The 17079-nt window shown below is 37.5% G+C and overlaps 1 pseudogene; it reads left to right on the top strand.

Moving 5' to 3' along the window:
* Positions 1–5376: 5376 nt before the first annotated feature.
* On the top strand, positions 5377–5495 carry LOC134368717 (5S ribosomal RNA; annotated as a pseudogene).
* Positions 5496–17079: the final 11584 nt, after the last annotated feature.

Raw genomic sequence — 17079 nt, 5'->3', positions numbered from 1 at the left:
AAAGGAAGCACTTAACTTTTTTTGGTATTTCTCTAAAATGATTGTTGTGATTTCTGACTTTTTTCTTTATAGAACCTTAATACTTAGGATTGGAGGAAATTTTCTGACCCTGGTTTTGTACATCTTTTCTCATATCCCCTTTCAGCTTTATCTTTTCAAGGCTGTTATGATTAAGCTTTCACAATTTCTTTTCAGGGTATTTGGGCTCTGGTTATCAAACATGCCCTTGGATGGGAGTTCGTGTCTTGAAGTAATAAATTAAAAGTTGATCTGTGGTGACTGTTAAAATATTCCTATATGTGAAAGCATCCTGGGAGAATTTTTACCAGCTTAAAGAGAAGGAAACTAATAATGATATCTGAACTGAGCATTATAATGCCTCTTTTGTTCCCCCAAACCTTATAAGGTTTGCTCGGATGGCAAAGAGTAGTGATATGTATAGTTAAACAGCTAATGCCTTCCTCTGCCTCAAGTCTTACAGACTGGATTGGGAGAAAACTCCATTATTCCCACTACTGTATTTTGGGACACAGACAAGTAGCACTTAACACAGGTGTCCTTCAAACTCCAACTAAAGTTGGATCTCAAGTATTTGTTTGAGCCTTAGCTGGCCTGCTGAATTAACAAGTCAAACTTCAATGGCCATGCATGGTTATGTATCATTGTAATGGGCTATTGAGTTGGATAAGTTTTTGTTGGTGATATAGCTCTTCCTTGACCTCTCCAAATTGGAATACTGAGACATGGAATGTTAGGCTCTTTCTGCATCCTGTACAAATGAGTTTGGTAAGGAACTCTTGCCTTTACTGTTTTGATGTTTATATTGGAAATGAGTTTTTGATTTTTTTTTTTTTTGTGCTAGGATGAGAGATTGAAACAATTTAAGTTTGATCAGTGCTAGACTTCTTAGATTATAGATAGACTTAAAGTATTATTTTGTTTAATTAAACTATTCTAGTTTCCCCAGAAATGTTAGAGGCTATGTCATAGACCCAAGTAATACCCTCTTATTGCATTATCTATGTAATCTAATGTTTGTAAGAATTTAAAAATAGGGATATGGCTGGGAGATCAGTGTACTTTACTGAGTCCTCATAAAATGTCTAGGTTATTTTACTCATAACTTTGAAAACTGTTGGCAAACTATATGTTATGGTATGTCTGTAAGTATGATTGCCATTGCACAATATTGGGGTATAATCACTGTACAGTCTATATATATAATTAAAGTTTTCCCACCTTACAGGTTTCCCTTGAGTGAAAACTAGCTATTAACTCATTGCCTTTATTTTATAACAAATTGACTAGGTCTTTCTAGGAAATCTATTGATGTATCAGGAGAACAAAATTTAACTGCTAGTATGTTTTTTTAGAATAACTTTTGACATTATGGCATTAGTTTATTTGGCTATTTCAGCCTGGTGTATTTCAACTTCAACATTGACTAAGGGGGGAAAAAAAAAAACACTGACTAAAATTAAATCTATATAAACAAAGAAGAAAGAGATCAAGCCTTTAGGTCAGAACTGGAAACAATGATGGTACCCACTGTGTAGCAAAATCCAGAACATAGAATTACCAGTTCTCAGGTTCCATCTTGCTTGCTTTTTAAAAACTCTGTGCCTTCAGCATCTGGTTGAGAGATTAAGAAACCAAACCAAACTAAACCCCTGTTTTTATTTTGGAACAGTTTAGAGACATACAGAATGATTCTGAAGATAGTAAAGAGAGTTCCTCACACCCAGTTTTCCCTATTTTTAACATCTTACATTAGTATAGTATATTTGTCACAATTAACAAAGCAATATTGATACATTATTATATAGTTCGTACTTTATTGAGATTTCTTCAGTTTTTTCCTTAATGCTCTTTTTATGTGCCAGGATAGCACATTGCACGTGTTCTTAGTAGTCATGTCTCCTTAAGCTTCTCTTGGTTATGACAGTTCAGACTCTCTTTGTTTTGATGACCTTGACAGTTTTGAGAACTAATGGGAAGGTATTCTGTAGAATGTCCCTCTATAGGGATTTGTCTGATGTTCTCATGATTAAACTGGGTTTATGAGTGGGAGGAAGACCACAGAGGCAGAGTGCCATTTTTATCATTTATCAAGAATACATACTATTAACATGACTTGCCACTGTTGATGTTGCCCTTGATCACTTGAGGTACTGTTTGCTAGGTTTATCCACTATAAAATTATTCTTTATTTCTCCCTTTCCATTCTGTACTTTTTAGAAGGAAGTCACTATGTGCTACCAACACTTAAAGAGTGGGAAGTTATACTCCCTTCACCCCCCCCTTGAGGGCACAGTATCTACGTAAATAATTTGGAATTCTTCTGCACAGGAGATTTGTCTTTTCTCCCCAGTTTATATAATTCATTGAATCAGTTTATATCATTATGATTTTATGGATACTTATTTTGTGCTCTGGGTTATAACCCAGTACTATATTTTGTTCAAATTATTCTAGCTTTGGCCATTGGGAGTTCAGATGACTTTGACATTAATCCCATCATTGTGGGTTTTTTTCTTTGAGAAGTTTCTTATTTCTGGCACTACAAGATGCTCCAGGCTTATTTATATATCTCCTGCCCAGTCTTAGAATCAGCCATTTCTCCAAGGAGCCCTGATTCCTTTTATTGGAGAATGATGTTAGAAATCAAGATCTGGGTGCTATGCATGTTCCTTGCTACTGGAGTGTCATTCTTTTTAGACCCTCTCAGTTGACAAGAGCAAAGAGATATATGTTTGCATATTAACTTGTGTGTATGCATATGTCTCTGTATATTAAGCTAAACGTGTTTATACCTACATCTTCCACTCTAATCATTGTCATAGGGACCATTATAGCCTCCTCTCTTTGCTTATCTGTTACTTCTTACTCCAATAGTGAGAAGCCTAGCTTAGTTGGGAAATTTTTATGTTAATATTAGGGTAGTTGAGTGTTTGACAGTTGCTTCTGGGATTAAGTTTGGGGGGAGTTTAGCTGTAGGGTGGTTAAAAGTTTCTGCAACTAGAAATGACCCTCGTACCCTAAATGTTTCTGCCAGTTTTAAAACTTATAGTAGTTTACAGAAAGAAACTTGTTCTTAAGAACCAGAATTTATTTCAGTCTCCACATTTTGCTGTTTATTTTCAGATTAAATTACTCTGCTAAAGCCAGGTAAGCTGTTCCTTGGGTATGCATTTCTTCTTTCATTTTTTTTTTCTAAGAGCTAAAGGACCCTTAGAGTACTGGAGGTAGAGGGAGAGGAAAGGACATGTTATGTAGGATAGGGAAGGTCCATCTAATGACCTCCAGCTAGTCTTCCAAAGTGCTGATTTAAGACCCAGGGTGTAGATTCCTTCGTGGGCAATTGTAACCCAAATACAGTTTTCAGCATTTTTATTTTATTCAAGATAGTGTACTGATATAAAAAAGTGTTCTGATTACCAGGATTGTGATGTGCATTGTATCTGGATTAGTAATTTAAAATAACATGAAATTGTAATGAGCATAATTTTAATACTGTTGCTTTGCCTCCCACGGATTTGTCATCCCTTTTCCCTTGGGTGACAGAGCTGCCAAAGATTACTCAAAGCCCATCTCTTCTGAGCAGTGAGAAGCCCCGAAAAGGGGTTAATCTCCCAGAACCCTCAAGAGTGAGGCATTCCTTCCATTTGGGAAGTTAACCCTGAATTGGGGTTCTCATCCCGCATTTATTCTCTAGACCAGGAAGTTACAGGAAGAGAACATAGGTGGGGTTTTTTTTTCTAAGTACAGTTTAACAAGTTTAACAATAAACATTGCAATTTTCAAGAAGTTAAGTTGATCCACCAACAAAAGCTTGATCTTAGCAAACATTCCTTCTCCCTACACAGTTTCCCAGTATCTTTACATATCAATCAGTAACCTGTCTGTCTTTGAGCCAACAACCTTGCTGTGTTACAAATCTTTATCTTACAACAGAGACTATATAGCCTGGGGAAAAATTCCTGTCCTTTGCAAGGTCAATATTTGAAGCTGCAAGGCTTTGGAAAACCAGGCCCTGTGAAGTACATTTGCTTTATGCATACTCCACAAATACTTTACATTAGGTGTTAGTGAGAGAGTGTTTCTGAAATCTGTAAAATAAGGTTGACAGTAGGGAGCTCTTTTCTCAAACTTTTCCTTTTTTCCCCCCAACATTTTATTATGAACATTTTCAGAAAAGTTGAAAGAATTATTCAGTGTATACCCACATAACCCATCACTTAGATTCTGTAATTAATATTTTGCTATATTTGAGAAAACTTCTCCTTTATAAGAAAAAAATTCTTATAGACTCCTTAGGTTTATGGGAATATTTGTTAAGCTAAAGTGTATGAACAAATAAGGATAAAAATCTTATTCCTAGACCTGTAATACAACTATAAAACACAGCAGATATACAAATTAGTAGTAAATAAATAGCTACTAAAATGTGAATATGGCAGTGCTATTATAGTATTGCTTCTTTTGAATGTGGCATGTTTATACTGTCATGTGCTGTGTTGATGCACTTAACCAAATTGCTGTTTTCACACTGCTGCAAAATTTTATTACAGCACATAGCAACACTATTTGGCTTTCATTTGACACAAAACACATTTACATATTGTTTGCCTCTGTTCTTTTCTATAAGCTCCAGACAACAATACTAGACTATTTGTACTAATCTGGCAATGCAATCCTCCATTATGGGGTAGTCATCTAGCTAATCCAGATTATCTTTACAGTGAAAGGAAAATATTGTAGAAGGTTCCTATACTCCTGGGAATCCATGCACAAAACCCAGAGTTAAAAGATCTCTAAATTGAGAGAAGACATGAGTTTGTTTGAGTATTACTTGGCCACCTACTAGTTGTATAATATTGAGGGAATCTCATCTTCAGGGCTCTTAGTTTTATTAGAGAATGAAAATGTCAGATTACATGATTATTAATATCCCTTCTGTGATGATTCTGTGACTTGTCTGGTGCTGGAGTATTCAAACTAGCTGGCTGTCTGGCTATGCCAATTTTTTATTATGTCCAAGATACGTTGACATTTTGCTGGGCTGCAGCATGACAGATTAAGTCTCAAAATTCTTGGCAATGAATATTGAACCCTAGTGAAATGTATGGTTCTGTACCAGTTTCTGAAATGTAAACACTTTTGCTGCTCTTTAAGGGAAAGGGAGTGCTCCTTGAGTATGTCTTTACCATAGTACTAGAAAAAACTTTGAGGTTTTGATGCTAAAGCAGCCATACTCTGTAAATACGGCTCAGAAGATTTGGGGACAGTAGAATAGTTGTTTCCTTTTAGATACCATAACTAGACAGTGTATAATGAATTTTAGCTAAACTCCACTAATTTAAAAACGCCTTAGGAATCTACGGCCATACCACCCTGAGCACATCCAATCTCATCTGATCTTGGAAGCTAAGCAGGGTAGGGCCTGGTTACTACTTGGATGGGAAACCACCCAGGAATATCAGATGCTGTAAGCTTAGATAGATAAATAAATAATGCTCTTGGTAGATTTGCTTGCACATGAAGTGTTCATTTACCCTCATTAATGGGATTTTAGGAAGGAGCAGAGTAAATACGTATACATATGTATGAACTGCCATGTTTAACTGTAAGTCTGCATTTGGGGGTGAAGTGTCTCATCTTAGGTTAAATAAGGACAGAGAAGGATGTTGCCAAGAGATTTTGAAGCTTTTTCTGCTCTTATTGAGAACATCGTGGAACATTGTTTGGCTTTACTAGACATTTTATCTAGATAATAGAGTTGAGTGAGTGATCTTACATATACTCCTCTTAGAATTTGTTTGATATGACATAAAGGCCTTTATAATATGGTAATCCCTGATCAAGAATCTGGAAGCCTATGTTCATTTAAGGTCCCCAGCTTTACTGTATGGTGTTTTCCACACTATGCCATACCATGCAAAGTGTTTTCAAGGTTGCAAACTTGGCTTAGGTCTGCTTTAGTGAGCTCCAATCCTATAGTAAAGGCAGATAACCAATTATTAAAAATGGTCAAGACAATTGCACCTCTAGGCAGTAGCAGCAACTGCTCTGCTACCTTGTATCTTAAAAGTATTTTTAGCGATAGGATGACCCTTATCCACAAATTTAGTCAGCCCTTAAAGTGGGTGATGGTTTGACCCATATTTTCATGAGTTCTTTTTCTTCACTTGCCCAATCCTTCTGTGATACTTCCAGTGCTTGTCATTACAGGACCTTAGGGAGACCAAACAAGCTAGGAAGTACAGACAGGAGACACCTATGTCTAATGCTTCAGATTATACTTACTATTTTTTTTTCGCTGGGATTTTCTTAACAGTTTTGTTATCCTATTGATGCTTGGGTAGCTTACTGAGCCCTGTCTTTCTTCTCAAGGACATTCTAAGCACGTGAGACCTGAGGACTGCAAGTACGAGGCTCCAAATTTAGCAGATCTTTCCTTTCGAGAATCTGGACAAGCTCCAGCTAATCAAAGTGGATGGCCTTCAGGTCACTTGAAGAAAAAGGTAGTTTGGGGAACTTATTGTTGGACTTCTGTCTTTGGCTGTAAGAGCTTTTAACTTCCTGCAGCTCTCCTTTTTAAAGCAGAACATGAGTCAGTTTTCATCAACTCCTATACAATTTTTGTTTGTTTGTTTTGAAGTTACATTTTAACTTCCTGCAATGAGTTTGGCCTATTTCATTTATCCCTCAGAGGTGGGCTCCAGTGAGGTCTATAAGGGCAAGCATACTTGATTCCCATTTCATAAATGAAGAATGAGAGATGCAAAGCAACAAATTACTTTCTTTTTCATCACATTGCTAGTTAGTAAGAGAGAACAAACCTACACCTTCTGATTAGTAGACCTTGAAATTATTCCCACCTTCCTTTGGCAGACTGGTATTAAGTTCTCAGAATTTGTTTATGAGAAGGACCAACTTGATCTGTGTCAGTTCTGTTTGGCAGGCCTAATTCCATTGTTACTGCCATTGCCTTGTTTTAGGAAGTTGAGGGTTTCTTAATTTGGAAAACAATGAAATTGTACTCCATTTCAATAATTTATTTTCCTTTTGTCTTTTCTCCAGATCTTCCTCAGAAGAATAGGCTTGTTGCTTTACAGTGTTAGTGACCCATTCCCTTTGACGATCCCTTGGTGGAGATGGGGCATGAGGATCCTCCAGGGGAAAAGCTCATTACCACTGGGCAACAACCCTAGGTCAAGAGGTTCTACTGGGATACTTTCTTGGGCTCAGATAGGAAGATGAAGTCTCAAAGACAATCACATGTCAAGGTGAGTAATCTGTCCCTAAAAACATAAGTAGTAGTCTAAATTTTGATCTTGTTTTCCTGTATACATTACACTTAGCTTTTCATTGAAGTTGTATTCATCATTATCCTGTATCTGCTTTGGTAAACACAACTTCCTAATTAATCTGGGAAGCGCCTGGGTGTGAGATTGGTAAAAGTGATGATGTGAAGAGGGTAGCAGGCTGCATGTGTTAGGGTGTTTAGGATGGGACTATAGTATGTGGTAGAGGCCTACAACTAAATTGTTCTTTTTTTTAGGAGAACATGAACAACTGCCACATCGGTGACAATGATCTCATGGGCAAATCATTCTGTTCCATCTTGTCCGCAAAACCCCCCTTAAGGCCTTAGAGGAGAATTTCCCAGTCATTTACATATTTCAGTATGCCTTGGGATATCCGTGAAATATAACACACAGCATGCTGCTTGAGAAGATAAATAAGAGTTTTTATCTTTTTATGCTGTGCTTGCCGATGATTGAAAAGCTTCATAACTACAAATGGAAACCTGATCAAAAATGGCACAGAGTTTTCTGTTGTCTGGCAGGATATGAAGAATCAGGACACCACTACATTATCTAGGTCAGTGACTAGGGGAGTGAGGGTTGGTTGACAGATGAAGGTGACCATTTAGTGCAGTAGATCCTGATTGTCTAGGCATTGTACAGCATTCTTCATAAAGAGTGGGTACCCTGTAAATTCCATGAGCTGTTTTCATGGTTAGGAATCCTTGGAATGTTATAATTGACTAGAAAGACCCATAGATTTAGAGATAAAGTTACTAACAAAACTTGTTAGAAAGCCTAGGAAGTAGAAAGCTAAGGTGAGAGTTATGTAGGAAGATCCATCTATTATAATCAGAATGTTTAGGTTAATTCCAGGCCTATATGGATTTTCTTACTGTGAGAATGTCTGCCTCCCAGAGTGCCTCACCTTTATCTCAGAGAGCAACATGAGTTTTGGAAATGATACTCTATGGCTTTGTTTTGGTAGTCCTGAGCCAGGAAACTTAAATAAAGCTAACTTGAAGCAGTCCTGTTCTTGAATCCTGTTCTCTTTCCCCCTCATATCTATTGTTTGTTTTTGTGATCTCAGTTATTAATCATTTAAAGGGACTCCTTCCTAGCTGATTGGCATTTTTAAACAGGATCCCAGTCTTCAGCTAAAGGTATAAGGCTATGACTGGTGGTGGTGTCCCCAGTAACTCATCAAATGATATTGGGCAAGACATTTTCTCATTTATGCCATACTTTCCTATCCTGTTGAATGAGGAGATTGTATTCGTTTTATCTTTAAGGACCTAAAAGCTTCGACTGTATAGGTTTCTTAGCTCTGTGGAAACATTTGTAGCTCATTAATTTTAATCTTCCATAATTCTACTACAGTACTCAATACTTTATGGCATTTACATGGTTTCTCTTGTTTTTTTGTAGCTCTTGATTCTTCCCTTCATATCTGCCAAATCATGATCCCTCCCAAAAGCAATGTAGAGAGCTGGGTCTTCCGCAGGATCAAGTAATTTGAACACACCAAAGGAAATCAGCCTTCCTATCTGAAGATCAACATGCCTGGCACTCTAGAATTTTAGAATAGTGGAATGAAGTAAGTTGTTGGTGTTGCAATCCCGTGATGATCGCTCCAGAACTAATAGCTTTTTTTGGGAGTTGGTGTTGGATGGGGTGTGGTGCTCTAATAATGAAGTGGGGCTCAATGTGAGATGGGAAGATGACCAGTCTTCCATATTGCCAACTGGGTTCACTGAAGCAACTCAAAGAATTTAGCTTCTGTTTGTCTGTTCTGTATCTTCACTGCATAGGTCCTTTGCCATTCTCAAAGGCTGAAACATTGAGAGGCCTAAAACATAGTTTTTGCTTTCTGCCGAAAGCGTGGCCCTTTTTCATCTCCATTTGTAGACCATTATAATTGTGAAGGGTGTGAAAACTAAGTCAGTTTTCTAAAGGGAGGGGGAACGGTGAAGCTATAAAATGAGGGGATTGACTAAGTGCTATCTAAGGGCCCTTTATTAAACTATTCACTCATTGGTGACATCTCATTTGGCTCTTATGGAAATCCTTGTAAATAATTGTAGCAGAATGTTAAGAGGCACACATTGTCTTTTTAAATCCTATCTGCTACTCATTAGGTGTGTGCCCTTTGGGAATTTAGAATTTCTGATTAGACTTGTCTGTGAGGGTAAATGAAAACATGTATGTAAAGTGCTTAGTACTGTGCCTGACACATGGCAAGTAAAAGATAACCCAAGAAGTTTATAAGTTCGTTTGATCTGGTAGCAGGCAGAGTTGGCATGTTTTGGTTCTATGTAAGAAATTTCTAAGGTAAGAGTTTGTAAATAGAAGGGCATCTGTGCCGATGGTGGTGGTGGTTGTAATAATTATTATTGGTGGTAGTATAAGTAGTATTGGTAGTAATAATAGCTTATTGTAATTATTAATGGCACTTTTTTTGTTTTTTTTTTTGTTGTTGTTGTCTTTTCGTGATGCTTTTTGGGTCTCTTGTGCTTCTCATTGCATCTTGTCTCTTCTACTTCTTAACCTCTTTCTCTGAATGTCTGCCTTTGCTTATCTCTTTCACTCACAAGTGTGTATTTTTTGCTTGTCTAATTCTTCAGTGTCTTTGCTCTTTCTTCTCTATCTAAAGTATGTCTAACCCATTTGCATGTTTCTCTTGCTATTTCTTCTATGTGTGCCTTTGTCTCATTTTCTCTTTTTGTTCTTAAGAATGGTCTGTGCCTTATTTTAGATGTATCTCTAGTTTTTTCATTTTGTTGCTCTTTCTCTTTGCTCTCCCTCCTAGATCTGGCTCTTCTTTCACTTTTCCTTTTGTGTCTCCTCTTTGGGTCATGCTGTGTGCTTTTTGCCTTTTTCTTGTTCTGCCTGCCTTTCTTCTTTTCCCTTTGTGAACTCTGTTTGTCTCTCCCCTACTTCTGTTGGTTTGACATCTCACCTTTTTCTGATTCTGGCCTGCTTTCAGATGTTTCTATGCCTTTTCTCACATTTCTCTTTTTCTACATTTCCTTTCTGCCTCACTTGGGCTATTTTCTCTCTTTCTCCTCCCTGTGTGCCTCGGTGTCTCTGCTGTCTGTGATTTTCTATCTCAGCATTAATCTCTGTTTACTTGTGTTTCTTCTCTGCTTTTCCCCTTTGTACTCATCTTTGAGTATTTCAGCCTCTTCATGGATCTATGTCTCCCTCTCTTTGAATTCATCTAATCCTCTTTCCTTGGATATTTCTTTGTGTATGTGTATGTGGGCATGTGTGCATGTGTTTGTGTCGTGTGTGACAGAGGGGCTTCCTAAACCCTTCCCAATAGGTGCAGAATGTCAGCTATCAAAATAAGCATTGCAGAGCTGTTCCTTATGCCAGGCTGCCCTGTGAGATGATCCAAGACAAAAAACAAAGCCCTGGGATCTAGACTGAAGGAAAACCCAAGACCTAAGATGGACAGAAGGTAGAAGGTTCATAATGTGTAGAAGGCCCAGAGTGGAAGATAGATGGTTTGAAACTTGAGTCCTGAGGACTAAGATGGAAAGCCCATGTCCCAAGATAGGTGGAAAGCCTTACGCCTGAGACTAACAGAAGCCTCAAGAGCCAAGATGTGCCTGAATTGGACAGAAGGCTCAAGTCTTGAGTTAGACAGAAGGACGAAGACCCAGGATGGGGGCTGAAGGCCTAAAAGCTCGGACAGGACACAAGGGAGGCCTAAGAACTGAGACCTATGACAGAAGACCCAATTCTTGAGATAAGCCCAAGGTCATAGTTTCAAGACCTAAGATCGGAGGATGGAAGAATTCAGACACTAATAAAACCCAGGGCTCAAGCCTTCCAAGATGGACAGAAGGCCCAAGAGAAACAGGTATCTCAAGACTTAAAGCTGGAAGCTGGAGGCCCGTTACCCAGAACCCAGGAAGGATAGAAGCCTCAAGACCGGGGGGAAATTCAAAGTTGAGAACTCTAAACCCCAGCACTTTTCTATTGTTAACCCCCCTACCTTTTCCCATTTAAGTCTGTTTCTTTTGAAATGTATGTTTTGATGTTGCCATTTACCTTAAAGGAACATATCTTTAGATTGACAGTATTATGCCTGGGCCAGTCTTGAGCTGGTTTTTATCACAATTTTTAGCCATTCGTTAAGGTTTTAATGTTTTTTAAACTTCCATTTCTCTTCACACGTACTCCACTTGAGAGAGACACTAAGATCCAGTCAATATCTAGTCTGGCTTTTGTTATTCCCCTCAAGAGCAAGCATCCATGTAGGTGATATTGTATTTCAGTCCTCCCTTTTAACCTCAGAAGCACTAGGCTGATTAGAAGAGAAAGTGCCAGGCTGCTGGGAAAAAAGTGTCAGGCTATCTAGAAAAAATGTGAAAAGAGCTTAAGGCCAAAGAGAAAAATTAGACTAGAAATACAAAGATGTGCCAGCCTTCTGAGAAGCACCAGCCAGCAATACCTTCATTCTTTGAGCTTAGGTGAGCAGGATTCCTGGGCTTTGAGATTTCTAGTGATGGTTACAGAAAGGATGATTGGGCCTGGGACAGCTTGAGGCCCCAAGGGGACGACAGCCTGTGCTCCCTGCTCATAGTAGTGGCCAAATAATTAAGTGGACTATGCAATCCTACTCTTGGGTTTGATACTTACCAATCTAAAAGATGACAGAACTTGGGACTCTCTAGCAGGTTTAATCCTTTCCTTGATCCCCACCCCCCTTTTTATGAGGGAAGTTGATTTAAATGATTGATAATGTGTATGAAAGCACTGTAAAACAGAAAAAGCAAGGTGTACTCATTAATAGTGTATTGGCAATCATGCACAGCTAACATTTGAAAGTGCATTGTAAGTTGTGAAGCTTCATGTAAATCAGGGGTTATCACACTTTTTCTGTAAGAAGTCAGATCATAAATACTTTTAGACTTTGCAGGCCATATGGTCTCTGTTGTATATTCTTTTTTTAAGCAACCTTTTTAAAAGGTAAGAATCATTCTTAGCTCGTGAGCCAAGTGGATTTGGCCTGCCATCCATAGTTTACCAACCCCTGATATAAATGCTACAGAATGTGTCTGAATAATTTTAATTTCCTTCTGTGCCTGTCTGTGTGCTAGGTACTAAGGGTGCAGTGATTATTTATTATCACATTCAGGTGACCAGAAGAAAAATATGTGAATGTGCTTTGTAAACTATAACACACAAAACTTACGAGTTTCAGTGTTGATGAATGAATATTATTAACTATTATAGGCATTCTCCTGTGCTATGGTTACAAAGTTTAAAAGAAGCATGATTAAAAAATGTTTTGTCAAAAGAATGACGTACTATGCGGACATAAGGAATTAAGTGTCTAATGAAAGAATTTGTATATTTGAGGCCAATGTGTTTCTTGCTACTCTGGTGATTTTGAGTAAAAATATAGTATTCCAGGTAGCAGAAAAGAAAACACATGGAAACTGCTTTTAAATTAGAAAATACCACAAACATAAGCAATTAATCTATTGTGATCACCTATAATGTGTCAGACGCCCTGCTAGGCACTAGAGTTACCAAAGGGGAAAAAAGGTATTTTCATAAAACTTAAATTTTCAGAAAATAAGTGCATATTAAAGTACTTCATAAACTAAAGCACTATGCAAATATCAATGGGCTCCATATTTTTGAATGAATGAATATTAACCTCCTCTTATGTAACCAGCTATTGTTTTGGGTACTATGAAATCCAAGATAAATTCTCCCAAGTCATTCTCCCATGTAATAAGAGAAAAATTTGTGCTCTACACTATTAAAATGTAAGGAATGATATATTGCTTAATTTAATTAATCAAAACTTTCTGGTGAGGTTAAGTTAAATTATTACCTTACCAGTATATTTTCCCAGGTAACAGGAAAAAGTAATGAATGTGAATGTGCTTTCCATACTGCAGAGCACTATGTAAATGTAAGACATTAAATGCTATCTGCATGAATAAAGCTTTCTGTAAGACAGGCTTTGTCTCTACAAAATTCTCAACTGTGTGCTTGACCCACAATGAGAAGGATAATATAAATAGTTATGCAAACTGGGGGTTTAAATACCTTTTAAATGAATGGATCAATATCAGTTGCCTACTATGTGAACTCACTGTTATAGGCACTACAGATTTATCATATTGCATCGTGCCCACAGCTGAGAGTAAGGCAACGTATTTTAGCATTTTGTGAACTCTCAAGTACCATATAAATGTAACTTGATTTTGGTGCTGAGTACTAGCTTTATAAAATTGTACCACAGTTATTATACTATGCAAATAAAGTAGAGAAAAATTTGAGTAAGGATTGTTGAACACTCTAAGTGTAAGAACGCTCTAAGTATATGTAAGGGATTCAATGTCTGATGAATGCAAGACGGAATAGTAATTGTCTATTTGCTGATCTCATTGCTATGCATTGGGGATGCAAAGATAAACCGTCTTTATTGTGTCCTAGGTAGCAGAAGAGAATACGTGTAAAATCAATTTATAATTTGTAAACGGCCATACATATATAAACAGTATCTGCTGAATGAACATTGATTATTTACTCTTACCTCCAGAGATAGCAACTGGGAGTACAAAAATGCATTATCATTATTATTGAACCTGCAACAAAGATCTGTGTCTAAATTTACAAAGCCAACAGTTCTATACAGATAGGAATTTACTGTTGGCTTATGAAGGAATACTGGTTACTTCCTGTGGGGCTCAGAACTGCATGCCCTAAAATGTAAAAATGATGTTACCATTATTGGGTGCTCACAAGAGTAAATGAAGTAATAGGTGTGAGATCCAGAGAAAAAGTCATTTAACCACTACTAAGTTTATTCAATGATAAAAACATGGGGAAACTGGATTTCGGTAAGGCAGTGTCCTAAACGCTGAGCTAATAAGTAGGGAGATAAAATCCTGTCCAGAAGGATACTTGCTCCCTGGCCTGATTGAAGAAATAGAAAAATTTTATAAAAAGCAAGGTGTCATGGTTCTCCATCCAGTTTCCTAAATGCTAAATGCTGATGATGGAAGTGAATGAGATGCACCCCGGCCTGTCTTAGAGGCAGTAAAGGAGCAAAAAAAAAAATGGCTCGGGTTTGCTTCTTGATTTATTTGATAAGCAAAGCATCTTTCATGTGCTATGTACCATTCTAAGACCTGAGGCTAAAAGAGTTGAAATGAGCCTAATGTAAAGTGCATTATATCACTAATCACAGTTGAAGATAGAAAATATCTTTGATTTGATTATTGTTGTGTAAATAATATTTGAGTGCCTGTTCTCTGTAAGGTACTATGCTCAACGAATTAGTTAAGTAGTTCTGGTGCAGAAGACTCATTGACTTGCCTTGGAAATTGAAAAAAGGAAACAGGAAAAAAGGCAAGGTTGTTTCAACATAAAATGGAGACATTTTTCCTAGTTCCAGGAAGCCCCAGAGTCACTTGCTCATTGGCCTAGTTTGAAGTCAGAAGTGGTTTTAAAGGTATCTCACTAGCTTATGGTGGATACAAAAGAACAAATTTTATAAAAGATTGCAGTCCTTTCATTAGTTGAAAAAACTTCAAGCAGCTGTGACATGTAAGACATTGAGAAGGAGTGATTAAATAAATATATCACCTTCTCTTTGTCATGCTTTGTAGAGTGGAAATGTGAGAGAGATTTTTACTGTTTTCATTCATATGAATATTGATGAAGATGACACTAAATGCTGAATGAAATAGCTCTGTTCCAAAAGGAGGGCTGGCCCGTTTCTCAGTTGGTGAGAGCACAGCCTTACAAAACCAAAAGAAACTTAGTCTGATGGCGAGATGCAATAAAAAAACAGTAAATGGAGTGATACTCTTCTCATGGAACAGAAGTGTCTATTACGTCAAGCCATTGCATTAAATCCTAGACAGAAAAAAAGATCTTGACTGAAAGACACTTCCTTATTAATTGGCTCGGAAATTAGAGTGTAGGTAGGAGGAAGGTTACTGTTCATTCATTTTTTCATTTATTCATTCATTCTACAAGTATATTTGAGTGCCTATTGCATATAATGTCCTTTGATAGGTTCTCAGGTGACCCCAGAGACATATGTATCTTCCCAGAGAACTAAAGTTTTCCTTTTGGCCTGTTTCCTGTTAGGGGCATGGCTTAGTCCCAGAATAACATGTGGTTTGATTCCTAGTCCACATCTCTTTTACCACTCTGGCTGCTACTATAAGCAGGTAGCTGGGTTTGTAGTGAGCTTGCTCCCTAAGTTGCAGGAACCCCCTTGTAATAGACACTTCAGTTTTCTGGCCCATCCCCCGTAATAAGTGATTGTGACAACTGTTCGGCAGAAGGAAGGATGACAACTAATTCCCAAACCCCAGTCTCATTGGTACCAGCCACGCGGAACCATCCGTGCTTGAACCACAATTGGTTTTGAAATGCATTTGCAAGTTTTGTCTATTTTCAATTCTTTGTCCTTTACGTGCTGACGCATATATGCTGCCTAAATAGACCTCTTTCAGAAACAGACCTCAGATAGCACCTAGCACAGTGGGTATGGAGACATGATTTCTCTTGCAACAGCTTCTTGACTTACACTTTAGAAATGTACTCCTTACCATCAAAATCTGCTCAAGAAGGGCTTGTTACAACAGAATAATGTCAGTGTATGAAAATAGTTTAAAATATTGCCATGCTTGCTAAAGTTTTAAGAACAATAAAAGAAAAATTGGAAATTGGCAAAAATTGGAGGCATGAATACAAAACAAAAATCCTCTAAATCTAGGCTCAATTGGGCTTTGACCTTTTCCATTTTTAAATCACTCACAGAGGGTGGGACAGGAGGAAGAGTGAAGGAAAAGGTTAAGCCTGTTTCTAAGGGCAGCCTCCCTTTGTTTTGGGTAGGTTTTAATAGCATTACTAGATCCAGGTCTAACTTGGGAATGCTTTTTTTAGTTTAATGCAGTTCCAGTAACTGTTCATTGTTCTGATGAAGACAAAGCCCTTTGTCCTCACTGATTTGTTATATTGATTTTGAAAAATAATTATTTTTGTCCTAATGATTGTCAACTAAGCCTTGGGTTAGATAGGAGTGGAATTTATTAATTAAATCAATATGACCTCTCTATCATAAGGTTGTCTCAAAGTTGAAGTCAAAATTTGCTGCAAAGGAAGAGGACTCTTGTTCACTGTAATTCATACATGCTGTCAAAGCATCTAAACTGGTTTACATGCCAAGCCAATAATGCCATCCACAAATGGAGAAGGAAATAGATATATAGCAAATTATAACTGGTGGAGGGATCAAAGTTGAAGAGGATTTGAGGTTGAAATTTTCTAGTTTTCACTTTGTACAGTTTTAGGCATCAGATACATCTGAAATAGTAATAAAGTTTGGCTTTTAATGTGTGGTATCAGTTGGACTCAGTTGTTACCCTTTCTTCAGGTGGGGATGAGGGATGCATTATCGGAAAGTGGAAAGGAGAAAGTAACTTCCTTTCACAGTTCCTGGCATCACTACCACTACTGATGAAACAAGAATAAGAGAACATGCTATTATCATCTGCTTTTTGTCACATGAATGAAGTTATGGTGAACCAATCATTTTTAAAGGAAATGGCTTCATCTCTACCCTTTTACCTCAGAGGGAGTCTACGCCAAAATGCTAAGATAAATGGAAAACACTTGGACTTGTGAACTGAGGTGAAATGCAGAATCTCTGTTGAGTCTTGAGTGTTTTTAAGATTGAAAAATCTTGCTCAGCATGGGTGACCACCAGAAAGCAATCTAA

Source organism: Cynocephalus volans, chromosome X (genome assembly GCF_027409185.1).
Source record: "Cynocephalus volans isolate mCynVol1 chromosome X, mCynVol1.pri, whole genome shotgun sequence".
In the NCBI taxonomy this organism is placed as follows: Eukaryota; Metazoa; Chordata; class Mammalia; order Dermoptera; family Cynocephalidae; genus Cynocephalus; species Cynocephalus volans.
This window is presented reverse-complemented; position numbering and strand designations above follow the sequence as displayed.